The 16786-nt window shown below is 42.4% G+C and overlaps 1 protein-coding gene and 1 long non-coding RNA gene across 17 annotated transcripts in view; one reads left to right on the top strand and one right to left on the bottom strand.

The window, feature by feature from the left end:
* Window positions 1–2020: 2020 nt before the first annotated feature.
* Window positions 2021–16786, top strand: part of LOC111246853 (menin-like) — a 28785-nt gene continuing 14019 nt past the window's right edge. For 2 of the 16 annotated variants that reach the window (XM_086984539.1, XM_022797141.2), the window contains exons 1-2: window positions 3193–5371; window positions 5689–5834. The gene's annotated coding sequence lies outside the window, so the exon portion shown is untranslated. Of the gene's footprint in view, window positions 2874–3192; window positions 5372–5688; window positions 5893–8091; window positions 8374–16786 lie in introns of those variants that run through there. The other 14 variants (XM_022797146.2, XM_022797140.2, XM_022797148.2 and 11 more) reach the window with 12 other exon arrangements.
* On the bottom strand, window positions 11638–15925 carry LOC147756507 (uncharacterized). Its single transcript, XR_015324468.1, has 3 exons — window positions 15565–15925; window positions 12765–13081; window positions 11638–12227 (listed from the first exon to the last, which is right to left on the bottom strand). It is a non-coding gene; the product is annotated as an uncharacterized LOC147756507 (long non-coding RNA).

Below are 16786 nucleotides of genomic sequence, written 5' to 3'. Positions count from 1 at the left end.
TCTTTTTTTTTGAGTAAAAATTACGGAAACCTTATTAGTCGTGTCGATTTACTTACGTGATACGGGGTGAAAATGCATTGAGTGCTTATCTGAGCGAGTTTCTAACAAATATCAATTGGAAAATCGCGATGACAAGTGCAAAGTTGATTTATGTATAAAAAAATTACTTAATAGATATTTGGAGAAAAATCCTAAAAAATTAACACAAAAAAATATGTACTATCAAAGAAATTAAAAAAGATATAAAAATTTTCAAATTTCTGTGACATCCCAGAAACATAATCGATATGTTAATCGGGATATACCAAATAGGTGTGCCTTCATATAGCTTATGAAACTATTTACATCCAATAAAAGAAAATTTAAAAAAGACAAAAATCTTTAAACCTTGATGATGTCTCAAAAACGGAATCAATCATGTAGAGTATTAAGTGCCACTACTAAACTATTATAAAACAGATATAAATAAAAAAAGTTAAAAAAATCCTTATGCTTTGGTGGCGATCTGAAGATCAATATACCGAGCAAAATATATCAGTCGAGTCAAATATACGTGTATGACATATACTTCGTGTAATTACTTATTACAAAAAAAAAACGGAAAAATTGAAACATCCTTATGTCTTAATGACGTTCAGGGAAATCAATCTTAATTGAATAATATCTGTAATTATTTGACATACGTGCATTCCGGAAACAGGGTCAATTACCCAACACAAATAAAGCCCTGTAATTGTATTGTGCACCACTGTATTATGCACGTATGTTTGGGTTCGAAACGACTTTTCGGAGTAGTCGGATCGATTTTTTGTGGGTGTATGAGTGAGTTTCATCCTCCAAAAAAATTTGAACGGAAGATGGACCCGACTGGCCAGATGCTCTTCTCTTTAAAGGTTTGCCTCTTCCCATAAAACATAACGTTAATTTGGTTGGTCATAAGCCATCATTTTCCAGTTTCCACATTTGAAACCAACGTCGCATCAGGGTTTGTAAATGCCTAGACGGCCACAGCATTGCGCGTGCTGTCGTATCATCAAATGTACCATGTATATGTGTTGCGTACTGTGTTGCGTAGACAAGCGTGCTCAGCGTGCTACAAAAACTGTGTTTAAGCTATGTTGTGGAAGAGGTCATTAAGAAACAGTTAGCTGCTATTTGACGTTACCTCTATTAAAAATATAATTAGCCTCTTATCTTTACATAGGCAAAATAAATAAATTGTGTTTATAAGCGAAGCAGGCGCGGGGCAAAACAGTTTGGTGGCGTGTAAATATATATAAAAAGAATTTGAGAATCTTTATATTTGCGAAAGTAAGAGAAGATACGAAAATGATTACAATTAATAGCTGATTTATCTATGCAAAACATCTATATCTATGCATCCTAATACCATTTCTAAACATACTATCAATTATTCCGATATTAACTGATAAAGAATCGAATGACCACAGTAGACATTATTATTATTTTAAAAATATACCAACACTATGACATTATAACTGTATAATAGAATTATTAGGATGATGCTCTCGTTAACGATCTGTTAGACAGTCTGCTCATGATTGCAATACATTGCACTTTTTCTGCTACCAATAAACTAAATAATTGGGTATCAGGCAAGTTTGCTTGTGTTGCTTACCGCTCTTTCTCAAACAACTATTCTCGAATGTTTCAATGTTTTAATAATCATTCATACTGCGCAAGTATGTCACAACTTGTATATTTTGTTTTCATGCATTGCGTAATCAATGGGTTGTTCAAAAGGCAATGCGACTTTATTTAAAAAGGAAAAATGAAAAAATTTTTTTTAATTACCAAAAAAACGTATGTCACGCAAAACACAATAAATGCATATTTGGAATAAGCATGCAGTCGAATACAGCAGTGCAACAAGGTCCTTTGGGAGCCTTCTATGTTGTTGAACGCGTTGCCCATGGAGTATTGTCGTGTGTGTCAACAATCAAAGCAATGAAGAGCATAATGCTCTATAATCAGACAGCAACCATTACCGTAGCTAACTATACTTGTGTTACGATTATAATATATACAGTTATATGATATGTCGTTATTAGTAGCATAATTATTATTCGCTTAATAATGATAGAATATAGTAAAAATAGCGAAGATTGCAATATTATATTTATGTGTGACTCACGATTTGATTCTAGCAAATAATAAATTTGCCATTTTTAGCTAGAATCATTAAGGCCGTTGTAACCTTGGCTTTAAAGTAGTTTAAGACGTTGAAAAAAATCGGCAGTAACTATCAACTAGAAAATCTGATTCCGTTTGCTTCGGTTGAAACCAAATAAGTGAGATCATAGTTTCTCTGTTTATTTGCATTAAACCTGTGCACCATGTGTTTACCTAACACGACGATTCTCCTTTCTCGCTAACAATATTACGAAAAATGAATAAATATAGAAGTGTTTCCATTGCCGGTTTGTTGGATAGCCAATTGCGCTGCTGCTACTGCTACCTATCGGTTTAAAACAACGCCGACAGTAAAACATGTTCTTGTACGCAGTCCGGAAATGCCTCGAAAGTTCGTAAAGAGCGCTTGCAGATCTGCTGTTGTTGTGGGGCACAGAGGGAAAGGGTAAGGGATGGCACTCAGACTGTACAGGTGAATGACGAAAAAAGAGTGGCGCAGGGTTAGTAGCCGGAACAGTCACCAGAGGTCGCTGAATCGTGCGATGTGTTGTTTTGCGACGAGGTACCGGCGATCGCTTTAGTCGTTTCGGTGAGTATGTGTCCGTCTGGACGTAAGTACCTCGTCTCTATGGGGTTTTAGAGAGTTGAGCTTACAAATCGTGCTAATATAAAATGTACCATGGAGATATCTCGACTTGAAGAATTCCGCAAACGCTGAGGTATCTGATTCGGTAATTTAATGTCTTCTACGAGTAGGGCTTTACTTATCATATTTATAATGATGATTATCATATGTATAAAAGAGACAGTCCTGTCTTAGCGTATAATCATATATATGTATATACACGCGCACGAAACACGAAATAAGCGATGTATAGAGGCATGTCTTGTGGACATTACGATGTCAGTCGAGAGCGCTCGTAGGATAGCTACCCCTTGATCACCGCTATCGTCTCCCAACGAACGCCATCTTGCGCCGACAGCCATCCGCGCACACGAGTTTCATGCGACCACCGTTCGTCTGCTGCTTTATTGCAGCCGCTTCCACCGCCGTCGTCGCTCTAACCCATGCGCCACTATGCCAATAACTCGGCGCAAGCACAAAGGGACAACAGCTAGCGAACTAACAGCAGCAGCAGCAGACATACGGCGTGGACCGCAGCGATTTGCATTAGCTATAGCTAGAGATTGGAAGAGAGTCGCTAGGTTGCCAATGAGCGGCGTGTGAGTGACCTGGGAGCGGTAGGAAACAACAACAAGCACAACGGCAGCGAACAGCCCAGCCCCACAGCGCGCAGCATTTATTTTCACTCGTAGTAATCTATTCATTGGATTGAATTCGATTGGAGCGGCTCCGACAGCAACGGCGCACTCCTGCTCCGTCGAGAAAATACAACAATCTTTCCAGTTACTAGCTCACGCTCATGGCCTTGCTGCTGTTGCTGTAAGTGGCGCTGTGTGCGTGTGTGACTCCAGCGCTCGGTCTGTTTGTTAGCGTGTAAACGATCGGTGTGAGCGGACTACACAGCTCGCGCATCAGTGCTGAGCCTGTTGGTGCTATTGCTGTTTGTTGGTGACCATCGTGCGTCTGTCTGGGTTTGGCTCGTGCGGGTCGCCCTGAGCACGCTAGTCACGCTGCTGCTGCTGCTGCTGCTGCTAGGTCTGACGGGCGAAAAGAACAGCGGCGGCTGTGAGCATCGGGAGCGGAGCAGAGCAAGCTGCTGTGCTATCTCTTCCAGTCTGTGTCTATCTGTAGGTCTCTCTGTCTGTCTATAATGTTTGTTTGCATTGCTGCCACTCTTTACTGTAGGTGTCTGAGACGGTGTGACAAGTGTCGACTATGCTGCTGTGCTATGGTCTGATGCTGACGGCAATGGTGGTGGTGGTGGTTGTTGTTGTTGTGCATTAAGCGATCAACTGACGACTGAGCGTTGCCGCCGCTAGCCGCTGCTGACTGACTGAATCGTTGGGACTGCCTCCATCTCCTCCAATGCGCTAGCAAGCAAGCCAACGAGCGAGCCGCGGCTGCCGCTGTTAGTCTGGTCGCCTCAGACTGTGCTGCAGTAGCAGCGTAGCAAGACAACCGACTATAACCACCTCATATTGTTATTATATACATCTATTTATTTATTGGTCGGTTAGCATACTGTGAGTGATAGCCCAGGCGGCGAATGGTGGTGCTCGTCACTCGCTCGCTAGACGCCGTGGCCATTACCGCCGCCGCCGCCGCCGCTGCCGCTGTTTTCGGTCGTCGTGATCGGTCGAACTTCCCTCCCGTCTAAGCGACACCGATCGCCTGTGATGATGATGATGCTGCTGCGTTCTTGTTGTTGTCCATGAGTGCCGCCGTTGGTTTTCACTGTCGTCGACTGGAATGTCTCACGAGAGTGCGATCGTAACAACGAAACGCGCCGACTCGTTGCTGACACCACCGAAACTCTAACGACCGTGCTGACTACTAGCTAGCGACTAGAACTTCAACATCGATACAGCCTATACTACCTATCATCAGTAGACAGGAACAACTGCTTAAGCCAGTACAGTTCGTCGACGACCGGAAGGACATTGCACGAGATCCCGGGGGCGGGGGCGAAGCAGGCAGCAAATGCCACCAAGATTTCTCCTGTTGGTCGTCGTCGTCGTCGTCTGAGCGAACGAAACCAGACCGAACGTCCCAGTATCTCTGTGGTATGAGCGCCGTGTTAGACGGCGACGTCATATAGCGTCGTCGTTTCGCTTAACGACATTACCATTGTCATACTACTACTACTGCTACTATTACTACTACTGTGAATCTATTCATCTGTCTGTGTATGATATGTAGATCCGACGACGGATGCTACCCGCTTCTGCGATGCATTTAGTTGCAGCAAAAACAGCAGCAGTAGCAGCAGAGGCAGCAGCAGCAACAAGAATAATAATAACAACGTCGACTTCAGCTACTAATAATAATAACAGGAGCAGCAGCAGCGGCTGCTTGAGGAGGACGATACGTTGAATAGTTTGCCGCTATAAACCAGCATCAACGAACAACATTCTATCACCGCCAGCATATCGTCGTGATCACCAGCATTTATCTGTTGCCGCGATTGCTGCTGCGGCGACGTTTTGCGGCTCTGCGAAAAAGAAGTCTTTTGAGAGGAGGCAGTGTTGTTGTGTGTGAAGACGCTCGCGGTGTGTCACTGTTGTCGTGGACACGACCATCTCACGCATGTAGGTGAGTAGAAATAGAATAGCAGTAGCAGCAGCAGTTGCAGTACTACTAAAAGCATAGCGTAGTGTATTTATTTCATATGTTGCGAGGGTCGACTACGGTCAATTTGTGGTCTGTTGTTGTGGTGCTCGTGGGTGTCGTTGTTGTTGTTGTTGTTGATAGGCGACTGACAGACGCTAGAGACAGGCATGTGTCTTGGAAGAAATTGAACTGAATCGGATTTCGATTTTGACAACTTGTTCCCGTCATGCACAGTTTATGTTCAGACATACAGAAAAAAAGAGAAAAACAGAGGTGCAACCGTTTTCGTTTGTGAGCAGACGGATGCCGGTTCCACCACCTGTACCACTACTGCAGGCTCTTCTTAGTGGCAGTTTTCGTCCTACTACAGAGAGAGGGTCACAACAGCAATAAATAGACCTAAACGGAACATCACAGCACGGGACGGCAGCTTCATACTCGAAAGGTGGGACTCTACTAAGCTCTATGGGCCTGAGCTGCCGGCCTGTCAGTTCTCTATGCAGGTAACGATTATACAAAGCTGTTGAACCAATATGCCAGTCGTTAGTTAACAGCAGCCTAACAATATGAAACTAACAGCTGACTTGCCTAGTGTCGTGCTTCGTTTGTCAATTTCCTCTGTACCTCAGGCTACTATTATCGCAGGAAAAAAGATGGATAAATACATACTAGAGATCGCTTCTCTCGCTATGAGAACTGCTATGGTTGTAGTCGCCGCTACTGTGATCACATTTCTTGTCCGCAGATAGTCAGTGAGTAATCTGTTCTTAATGATTTAACACTGGATCTCCGGGACATAAATTAGTAGCGGCAGCGGCGGCAAACACAGCAGCAGTAGTCGTTGTGGCAACACGATGAACCGTCAAGAAACTACTTTTATTATGTACTACGGTATGAGGTAATTATAGCGCTAGCTATACGAATATCGATGGGCCAACGAGTCTCTGCATTCAATGATTTATCCAGCGGTCTTACTATCAGTCGGTCCGGCTGTAAGTGTTTGTTGTGTCGCTACGCCTTCTCATAGATGTAAATGCGGCATGGTGTTATAATAATATTATTATTATTACTATTTTATTTATGTCTATCACTTTTACGTCGAAGATGACCATATCGAGCAGTGACCATGCACTTTCGGTTCCAGTCTACATTGAAGTTGAATCTGTAATATTTCCTAGTGAGCATTGTCGGTGGCTGTTTCCATACCTATAATTGACATGGTATTGTTCGATCAATCACAGTGAATAACTGTGTTCCTCTAAAAGTACCAAGTACTGGTAGCCCGCGTGATGTTGTTCCTAAATATAATCGAATCTCTTTAAGTTATTAGACGTATAATTCCACAACGAGCTATTTGATCAGAGCCGAACGTAGCACACCGGTTGATTTGGAAAGGGAGAAAGCTGCAGGACGAAGCTGATATTAGATTGTTAATAGTGAATAGTACTTAAAAATAGTTAATGAAATTATCATACCAATTGAATAACGGTAGCGTTCATTATACGACGATTACAGTTATTATCGCTCATTGCTGCAAAGTTCGAGTGTGCTTGTGTTTTGACTGGTTAGTCGTGCTTTATAACTCCCTTTGGCCACTGTCTCGGCTGGCTTTATAATTCGTATAGATGATTGTGCACGTTGTGTTATTACGTCGGTCACAGGTTCGACCTTTCACCACTCGTCGGGTATCCAGATAACACAGTTGGCTGTTTCTATCTGACTATGTTCCGTTCTGTTGCATCGTCTCATCCATCGGATGCTGTCGTGTGCTGCTGTATTTGTTGTTCCTGCTGCTGTTTTTGGCGTCAATGATCTCGTGCCGTTGGACACGCCGCTCCTCCTCCTCCATGGCTCCTAGACTTCCCACCTGATCATTATCACCATCATCAGCATGACCATAATCCTTACGATCATTGCTACAATCATTGCTATCCTGCTCGATCGTGTGCATTCTCCGTTTAACTCTGATGGGGCCAGGACGGACGCGGACGCGAATAGCGTCAGCAATCGGTGGCGCTGTCGGTGGTGACGGCAGCAGCTCTACAATTTTTTCGTCGCTGACGCAGACCCACCGTTCGCGGCGCAGTGTATCGACTGTGACATAGGTCTAGAAACAGCTGTTTTCAGATGCCGCAATTTTTCAAGTGATCCGTCAGCATCGCAAGCGAACGAAGCGGCGAAAGTGACCGACCGGCCAACCAGGTTGCTGCTGCCACTTCTGTTTAACTTAGTTGGCAGTCTTGGCGACGATGATAACATTGAACAAAGGCAGGTGGCGTGAGGGAGGAAGGTTTATTTCACCTGATCCGATTGTGTTCATGTTGTACTTAAAGGCGGTCCGTTTGTTCTATAAGTTATTGATATCACGACACGGTAAGTACAAATGCTGTAGTGCCAAACGCTGCCGCTGTTGACTAGCGCAAACGATGGGTCATTTAAACCGCTAGTATTAGGGGTTTTTTCGTTTGGCGCTACCTCGACATCTACGAGCTGAATATGCGATCTGCCAATCGGTAACCCATTGACAAGTGATCGCAGCTTTAACTCTAGCTATTTGTTGCAGTGGCGTTCGTGTCAATGCTGGTTGACCAGCAGCTTCATGCGACTCACGGAGGCGACTTTCTGCCTTGCGTTCAGCTAATGATTTCTATTTTTTACATGTTCATTTTCTTGATTTAGTTAGTCGGAATAACTGGATGCCGATGACGGAATTCGAATTTTGTCAGTGTATAGGTTAACCTTTCCATAGATGCGTTAATGCTCATTGGATCGTCAAATCTGTTGTACGAGATGGAGATCGGTTATCGTTGTTTTGCTCGTGTTTATGCAAATGTCTAGGACAGTATATGCAACGGATCTGATTGCACCTTTCCAACATTACTTCTTCTTCTTCCCAGTGTTCTTACCAGAACACACACATTGACCGCCATGGGTGTGCGGCAGACGTGGCATCAGAAGCTACATCAAAAATAATTGGAACTACAGTAAGTCTTAGCGATAAGGCAGAGTTACCAGAGTTACGAATCTTTAGACTAGACCCCAGCTGAAGTACATAGTAGTTAGTATGCTGCTGCTTTTGTTACTTTGAGCTCTTTTAGTTGTGCTTATGGGACATACGCGATACAGTTTTATTAATCGTTAATTCTGTCTAACAGACAGAGTGGAAGGATGTTTGTGTCTGTGTGTATGGAATGTACAACAGCCATTGTTTTTACTGTTTCCCTAGGTTCTACAATGACTAGTTCGTTATGTCAATAACAATCATTGTCACCATCGTCGTCATTGTAGCTTTAATCGTCTCCTTGCCTATCTCGGCGTTAGCACTTATGACGGAAGCAAAAGCCACGAGCTGTCCCACAATAGCCGTCATGACCAATACCAGCGTCACTACCAATACTACGATTATTGGCGCCCTTTGCGGCAGATAAGCGACGTAACGGTGATGACGATTGCCGGCTGACTGCTGCCGCCGAAGGAAAGCGCACGCGATCCGGACAGCTAACAACAGCAGCCAGCAAACACGTCGCCACCGCAGCGCATGCTTAACTGACTGAGTTGTGGAGATGCGCCGATCAGCTGACGTTGAACCGGCGAACCGCGCAAGCATTGGCTGCAGCGGTCGCTTCGGCCATTGTCGTAATAGTGATGCCCAGCATCTGCCAACAGCACGAACATGCGCGACATGTTACTTTTAGTGGCAAACACTGTCAATGAATCTGGCTGTCGGAGTGCTACTATTGCTGCTGCTGCTACTGCTCATCTTAACGCGGTGACAATTAAGTGTCACTACAGAGCTTTCACCGCCGGTGACTGTGCTGGTGCTGCCCGTTACACTGCTTTATAGAGCTACCACTGATTATTCTTCTCCCTGTGGAGCGCGGCTCGGGCAAGGCAACGAAGTGACCGACGGCCGAACGTGCTCATGGTGGCAGTAATAGCCATCTTCGGGACGACTGCGACCACGGCCAGTAGCAGCTGCATGCAGCACTATTACTGCTACCGCTACTGCCGTTATTGCGGCTGCAGGTAGAGCGAGCAGTAGGAAAGTGGGTGCCAACGAGGAACGCGGATATGTATTTTTGAGGCATGTCGATGCATGCATACGTGTTCACGTCTATGCCTGTCTAATGTCAGTCTGTGTGTTGAGTGAGTAATGCTTGCGCGATGACGACAAGGCGAGTACTGTTACTAACAACAACAACAACAACAACAGCAGCAGCAGCAGCAGCAGCAAAAGTGTACTAGAAACGTGTGCAACTTGACCATAACTCGGCTACATCGCTGCTGCTTGAATGCTTGTTTAGTGTGTCTGTTTGCACTTTTTTTTTTTTTTTTTGTCTCTAGTACAACAGCGTCACTTATGAGCAGTATGTGACCGATAGTTTATGACTATATACTCCGGTCGGCAATAAAATATTTAGCTGTATGTAACTATATTTTTCTATTTATATACATACATATAATAATATAATGTAGATGTGACGGTTTTGGCTAGATGTGCCGATTACCGTAATGTTTAATTAGAGACAGCAACATATATATAATAAAACAATGATATGATATAGTCCATTGCGCAGTCATTTATGCTTTTTTTTCGTTTCCTTATTTCCTCGTCGTTTTTTTTTTTTATTAATTGATCTATGTCTTACATGTATACGCTCACTGGTACGTATAGGCGAAGACGCAGACACAAACATTTCTATAACACTATTCTGTGTTCCAGTGTGTGTGTGTGTGTGTGTGTGTGTGTGTGTGTGCGTGTGAGCGCATAGTATATCTGTTAACGTAAAACCGACAAACATTTCAATAACGTAACAGTGTTATTCTACAAACGCGGTTCCTTATCAGGCATCGGACGGATAACGAGTGCGACAGAGCAATTGAAAAGAGATGTTGTCGGCATTGCTACCATCGGCCGCCGCGGCTGCCATGGCGGTTACACTATATAACCGTACTACTATGTACGATGATGCTTTGCTGATCCTACTACAATGAGGGGACGAGGGGTATAGGCAGTGACTAGTAACCAACAGAAGATTTGCTCGAAATCGATCCGATGATGACAGCTCGACACGAGTTATCCCCGTCCTGGTTGTATTAGTAGCATTCGATTTATATGGCGGCTGTTTATATCAGAATATTAATTTATATAGTCTAGCTTGAAATTACTGTTTTATTCGTTTCAATGCTAGAAGCAATCGCGACGATGGCAAGAGCCAGAGGCGGCCAGTGCAATAATAGCCGCCGCGTCTAGTTATCGATTTGCTTAGCGAGGAGCAGAATTATCGGTCGTGGCAGCAGTAGCAGCGGTTAGGAAGACAACGGCGGCCAAAGGCCGTATAATACGTATTAGTCGACACAAACAAGGCTCACTAACAGGCAATAATAGACAGATTTACTTGACGAAGACCGTGTACGTGTCTGATTTAGATTTGGCCTATTGTTAGAAACGTAAAACTTTCCTGCTAACTGTTCGACCTCCGTTCATCGGGGGTGCGCGTCCGTTCGTCACGTCTTCGCGCGAATGAATCTATCGCCTATTTTCTGTTTTGTCAAGTACCAACAATATACAGCTGACAATATTGTTGTTTCTTCTTTCTGTTGTTGTCAGTGCTGCTGCCGGCAGAGAGCCTATGACGTTGTGATTGATCACGTAACACGCATATACGTTAAATTTGTAGAAGCGTATTATTGCATTAAAGTGTATTATCATCATTATTTCAAGACGCCATACCGTTGAGATTATAAACATTAGCATGTTTACGTTAGCTAATTTTCGCTAATATTCAATATTTCTGCTCGATGTGGATACATAATTGTGTGGCATAGTTCTCAAAAAAAAAGCCGATGAACACAAAGAACGAATTGATCTTAAGGAAATGATATGTCACGGAGTTTGTGTAATAAATTAAGGCTTGTAGTCAAGTGTTAGTCATTGGCTAGTATTTCGGTGGACACAAAAAATTGCATAAGGTAATTGGGTCAAAAATAGCTCGACTGAAACCTAGATTTCTGACATGATTTTGCGATTTTTAAGACCACAACCTGGGCGGATACCTGATTCGACAATGGTTATAATTCCTAACAATTTAACCCTGAATGTTCGCATCTGCTAAAATTATTTTCGCTGGTACCAAAGTGCCAATGGTGCCTATGACTGGCATCATTATTCTATCCTAGACGGATCGCAGCATTTTCGTATATTACTCTAGTATGAAGGAGGTAGAGAGTGAGAGAAAATTGCAATGTTCTGCACTAAAAAAAGCTGGCAACCGTTTTTATTAATCGAAATTTAATCGAAAGCCTCAAAATCGCGTCTCAAGAAGTGCGTATTTCGTATTCATTTTGGTTTGGCTCATCAATCCAAATTATTGAGAACAACAGATACTAGAATAGAACAAGTAACAATTCGCCAGGAGCGAGTAAAACAAAAAACTCATTGACTTGCAAAGCAAGATGGTAATAGTGGTGTTTCTGATGATGCTGAACAGAAAGCGTTACTTTTGTTTGGATGACACCTGTTTTTTATGCTGTTTATAAAGTTTATCAGCGTCCAACGATTGATCTAACAGCCAGCTGTCTCTGTCTCTAACAACTATAGTCGGTATTCTTCTTGATCTACTGACCGACGTACTGTTTGCCTGTCTGCCTGGCAGTTAGCGGTACGAGTAAGCAGCGCGTATGATAAAAGGCAACAGTTGTTGTTTTTTGTTCGTTACGCGTAAAAGCTTAATCAGCTTGTCTCGAAGAATTTGGGCTCAACGCTCTTCGCACTTTTACTTCGTAGCCAGGATGCGTTATCCGCGGGGTCAATGGGCAGCAGTTGTGCAACAGAATACTATTACAAAAGGAGAAAAGAAATAGGGATCAAAAATCGTTGCCTCTTCCTAAGCGAAACTGCACGTTTATGGCATGTCGATACGCGCATCAGTTGTTTCGAAAAACCAGATCATAGCAGCTTAAAGAGCAGGCGTCGTCATAGATATTGAGAAAAATCACTCTTTCAGTTGGTGTGAAAACTATGATAAAAACTGATTTCAGTGAAAACTCTGTTGGTCAAGCCACTTAAAAGCAAAGAGCCAAGTTGAAAATGACATGCGTAAGTTGAGATACTTGATCGCTAAAACAGTATTAATCAACTGCTAAAGACAGTATAAATATTTCTAAAAGAGCTAGTTTACTATGATAGAGAAATAGCGTCGAGTAAAATAAATGGAGTTGTGAAAAGGGTTGGCGGAGGTGCTTGCGCTGCCGAAACACGAAGGGGAGATATTCTGTCTGTGCGACTGCCAAATGAGCTGTTGCAATCACATGGCTAAAAGGAAGAAGCACGTAGCCACTTGACCAAAGCATGAGTCATTCTTGGTTAACTTACCGGGTCGGGCAGGCAGATGGCGCCGGCGGGTCCGCTACCCGCCGCGGTCAACGGGGCCGACTAACTTGCCGAGGGTTATAGTCCCTGACGTCTTGCTTACTTAGCAACCGAGCTTGGCCGGTTGTGTTGATTGAGGTAGGCTATTTGCTCCTTGTGGGCCATACTAGGCTATGCTAAAGTTGCTTGCTAGCCGGATGAATAGCTTAATTGCATTTTGCGAATGTCGATGTGTTGTTGTTATCATCGTCGTTGTTGCTAGTGCCGCCGTCGCTGTTGTGCGTTCGCTGTACAGTTTTTACTAAAGCCATATGCGCCCACTAGAATGCGTACACGAATAAGCCAGAAGGGATAGTTTCGTTATGTTATATATGCAATTCAGGTGGATTTGACAGCATCCAAACGCAGCAATAATTATATTCTTAAGTGTTGAAAATCTAGGATGGCTGGGTTTGTGCTTACAAGCAAAGCATATTCGTATATGAAATCGTATTTGTCGTTAGGTTTTGTTCATATAGATTTATCATGATATCAAAGCTGACTTTCGAAGGAAGGTCTTCTGAAAAGCAATACTCACCATCTAACTTCAATTACACGTTTTGATTGTCATGCTTGAATGGTAGATAGTTTTATAGAACAAGTAACGTGTATATGAATCTATTAACAAAGCTTATTTATGTATGCACAATGAATGTATAGAAGCATTATCTTAATGACTGCAGTCAAAATATTTTTGGATGTCGAATAGATTATGTGATATCAACGCACGAGCAAGATTTTGTCCACTCTGCTATTCTACAAATTAGCATCGCATCAGGAAGAGTGAGAGAAAGGAAAATAAACAGTTCAATGTCACGACCATGGATAGTATCCTCCTTATGCCCCGATGACAAAGGTATTGTTGTATGCTTTGGGATATAGACCAGCATTTACGAGCATTAACCGGTCGAGTAAAACGATGAACACTACAATCACTTTTACAATTCTTGGACGGGTAGGTCTGCTTAAGTCTCTAATGTAAACATCTGGATGCTGCTCCTGCGTCTTGTGCGAGAATCGTCGTAGACCTGTATTGCGCACTTTAGATCAAGACTTTGGCCCAGCTGAGCTTCTGCTTGATTTCTTCGAGATTTGTCAGAACGATTTCCGACCAAAATCGATTATTTTTCGTTAAATGTCGACAGAGATGACAAATTAATCCACTGACAGTGTGTAGGGTTTTTTAACTATTTTGACTAAATCGTTCGGTACATTCATTTGAAAGTCAGAAACAGAAAACGTTTCTGCGATTTCAAATGCACGAGGATGATTCGTTATCGAGAATTTTCTATCTTATTATCTACTTATTGCTGGTGAAGCATGTGCGTTTGTATTGTTGCACATTAGTTAGAAAGTTAGGTTTGGTACAGGCAGCAAGTGCGAGTAATTTAGAGGTTCAGAGGGGATCTATGTGTTCGGCCGGTAAGCGTCATTCCAAGATCGTTCGATCGTTTACGCATATAGTTTCAGTTCGAAGATCCAAGGGTTTATTTAGAATATACATCTAGCCAACGCTTGTGCAAACCATAATTTGTATTGTAAAGTTTTTGGACGAAGCTTCCAGTGCGCAAACATCATAACTTGTAACTTTACATACGGCTTTAGATAGCTTTGAGCCTCTCCTGGGGCTTTACGTTCTAACAACTTTCTTGCAAATTCGTCAAAAATATGGATCGCGATTTGTCGTTGGTTACATACCTGTTTCAAGGAAGAACTTCAACAAAAAAGGGAGATTGCTCTTTTCTTGAGCCCACTAACCAATTAATTGGTAGTCCATTCTCTGCAGGAATATTTGCACAGCTAAGTGGTTTAGTCACCCTCCTGAAAGTCTTCTGAAAAGTCTTCCTGAAAGTACCTTTCCATCGTTGAATGCTGTATAGTTACGTGCTACTTAATATTTCAGTTCTGTAGCAGTTCGCTTTTTTGTATATAACAGATAACGCTGGAGAACTTGTTTCTCTTTAAAGCCCTCCAGATGTGGAATTCCATGCGACGTCTTAATATATGAACGCACGGCACTGTAAGTACTGCCTCAAAAGCAAATTGAGCGTTGTTACACATAATGGTTGGGGGAGACAATGATGTGTGCCGATTGTCGATTCCACTGTTGTGCTTATAAAGTTACAAGCACATTATTTAGTTTAATCGGAAATACTATCGGGAGCCTTCATAGTCGGAACGTGTTTTCCCGAAAGAGGAATCGCTAAATATTTTAAGTTACGTATTTACAATGTATTATAGAATTTTATTTCTCTCACCGCAAACGGCGCGAAACCAATAGCCACTAATTCGCACTTAATTATCTTGAGCGCTAACAAGAATTTCCTTTCATAGTAATTTATGATCCGTACATGCTTAAAGACTCCGAAGAAGTTTTAGGGCAGGAGCCATTGCTCCTAATAACATTGGGAACGGGCGATTTTCGAGAGTGATGTGTATTCCACACATTTGAACCGCACTCGTTATTTTTCGTATTAGTATCGTCGTGGCGTATCTTTTCATCTAGAAATAGGTGGACGTTTTTTTAATTACTTAGAAGCTCATTGTGTCAGAGAAATTATGGGAATTTATGTATTATATTAACGTTGATCGAGCACTGCCCGTGATACCGGCGGCCGCTATTGTCACGTTGTCATACGAAATTTGCTGCTAACTAAATATCCTTTGGCGAAGCAAGCAGAGGACAGGCAGCAGTCGACGGATTGTTGAATTCGTTGAAACGGCCTTACCGATCTTGCCATTTGACGGTGTCAGTTCTACTTACCCTAACTAGATCGTGGCACGCTCTCATATGAACGAGTTCGTACTTCGGGTATGTTCACGTATTAAGAAAAGCTATCGGAAGCTGACATAGTTGTGGCAATTGTTTTTTTCTGTTTTGAACAATGCACTTTCTACTATCAGGTTTCATCAGCTCGATACAAAATGCTAACACCGTATTCGATTACAGAATTAGTAAACAGCGAAGGATAGAAGAACATTAAAAGGTCAGGTTGAATTGAATCGAGTTTGGCTCAGCCGCGTATCAAATAATTTCGTGCTATCCGTCACGTACTTGGACAAAGAAATGTATGACTACTTAGGGTTTGTAATTCTGTAGCTGAGCTTGTCGTTGCGCTGTTCGATATAGACTAAAATTTGACATGTCATATGTGACGTTCAACGGCAGCTGGCCTTCACAGCGGGAAAATTCAAGTCCTGCCATACATAGGCGGATTTTTTTGGTCGTTTTTAAAACCTAAGTAAACCCAAAAAATGTACTTCTATAGCAGAGTGCCTACGCTAACTTTATTCCTCTAAGAAAAATAGTATTTCAGAATGCGGAGAGAATATATGGAACTGTGAAATGAAAAATAAAATGTGCTAGAAAATGTAATGCTTAAAAATTTACATTTAAACAAAAGGGTAGGTCTAGCTCTTTTGCTAGGATTCAAGTGGCCAAAGCCTTAGTACACAATCGTAACGGAACGGTTATACCACCTTATAGCTAGCGATGTCCGAATCAATATCATCAGCGGCATGCAAGAAATGCCTATCGCGTTCGTTGACTGCAAGTGTTTGTGGAACCTTTACTCTGACTTACGATATTGTACGGTAGCATATTTCTATATGCTACGTATACATGTACCAGGTAAAGTAATATTAACGGGGCGAAGCTTGTAAATCTCGTATTATCATGTCAATGGTGTTTCTTATCACCTGCAGACTGGCACAGATAAGTTAATACAGAAAAAAAAGTCTAAATGGCGCAGCGCATATGCGCATTGCCTGTATTCGGGCTGGTAGTATAGTTCGTTTATTCCGTCCGACTTTTCTTTGTTGATGAACACAGTACTCTGGGCGGCTCGGCGACTTTATTTGCCTCGTTAAATAAGCACCACAAAAAAGCTAGTTATGAGGACATGGTATTGCTGAATTTTAATCAATGCCTTATTTGACATCGTTTTGATAAATGATTATGGCCTGAATTTTTACCATTAAATTTA

Source organism: Varroa destructor, unplaced genomic scaffold, assembly GCF_002443255.2.
Source record: "Varroa destructor unplaced genomic scaffold, Vdes_3.0 BEIS01000003.1, whole genome shotgun sequence".
NCBI lineage: Eukaryota > Metazoa > Arthropoda > Arachnida > Mesostigmata > Varroidae > Varroa > Varroa destructor.
This window is presented reverse-complemented; position numbering and strand designations above follow the sequence as displayed.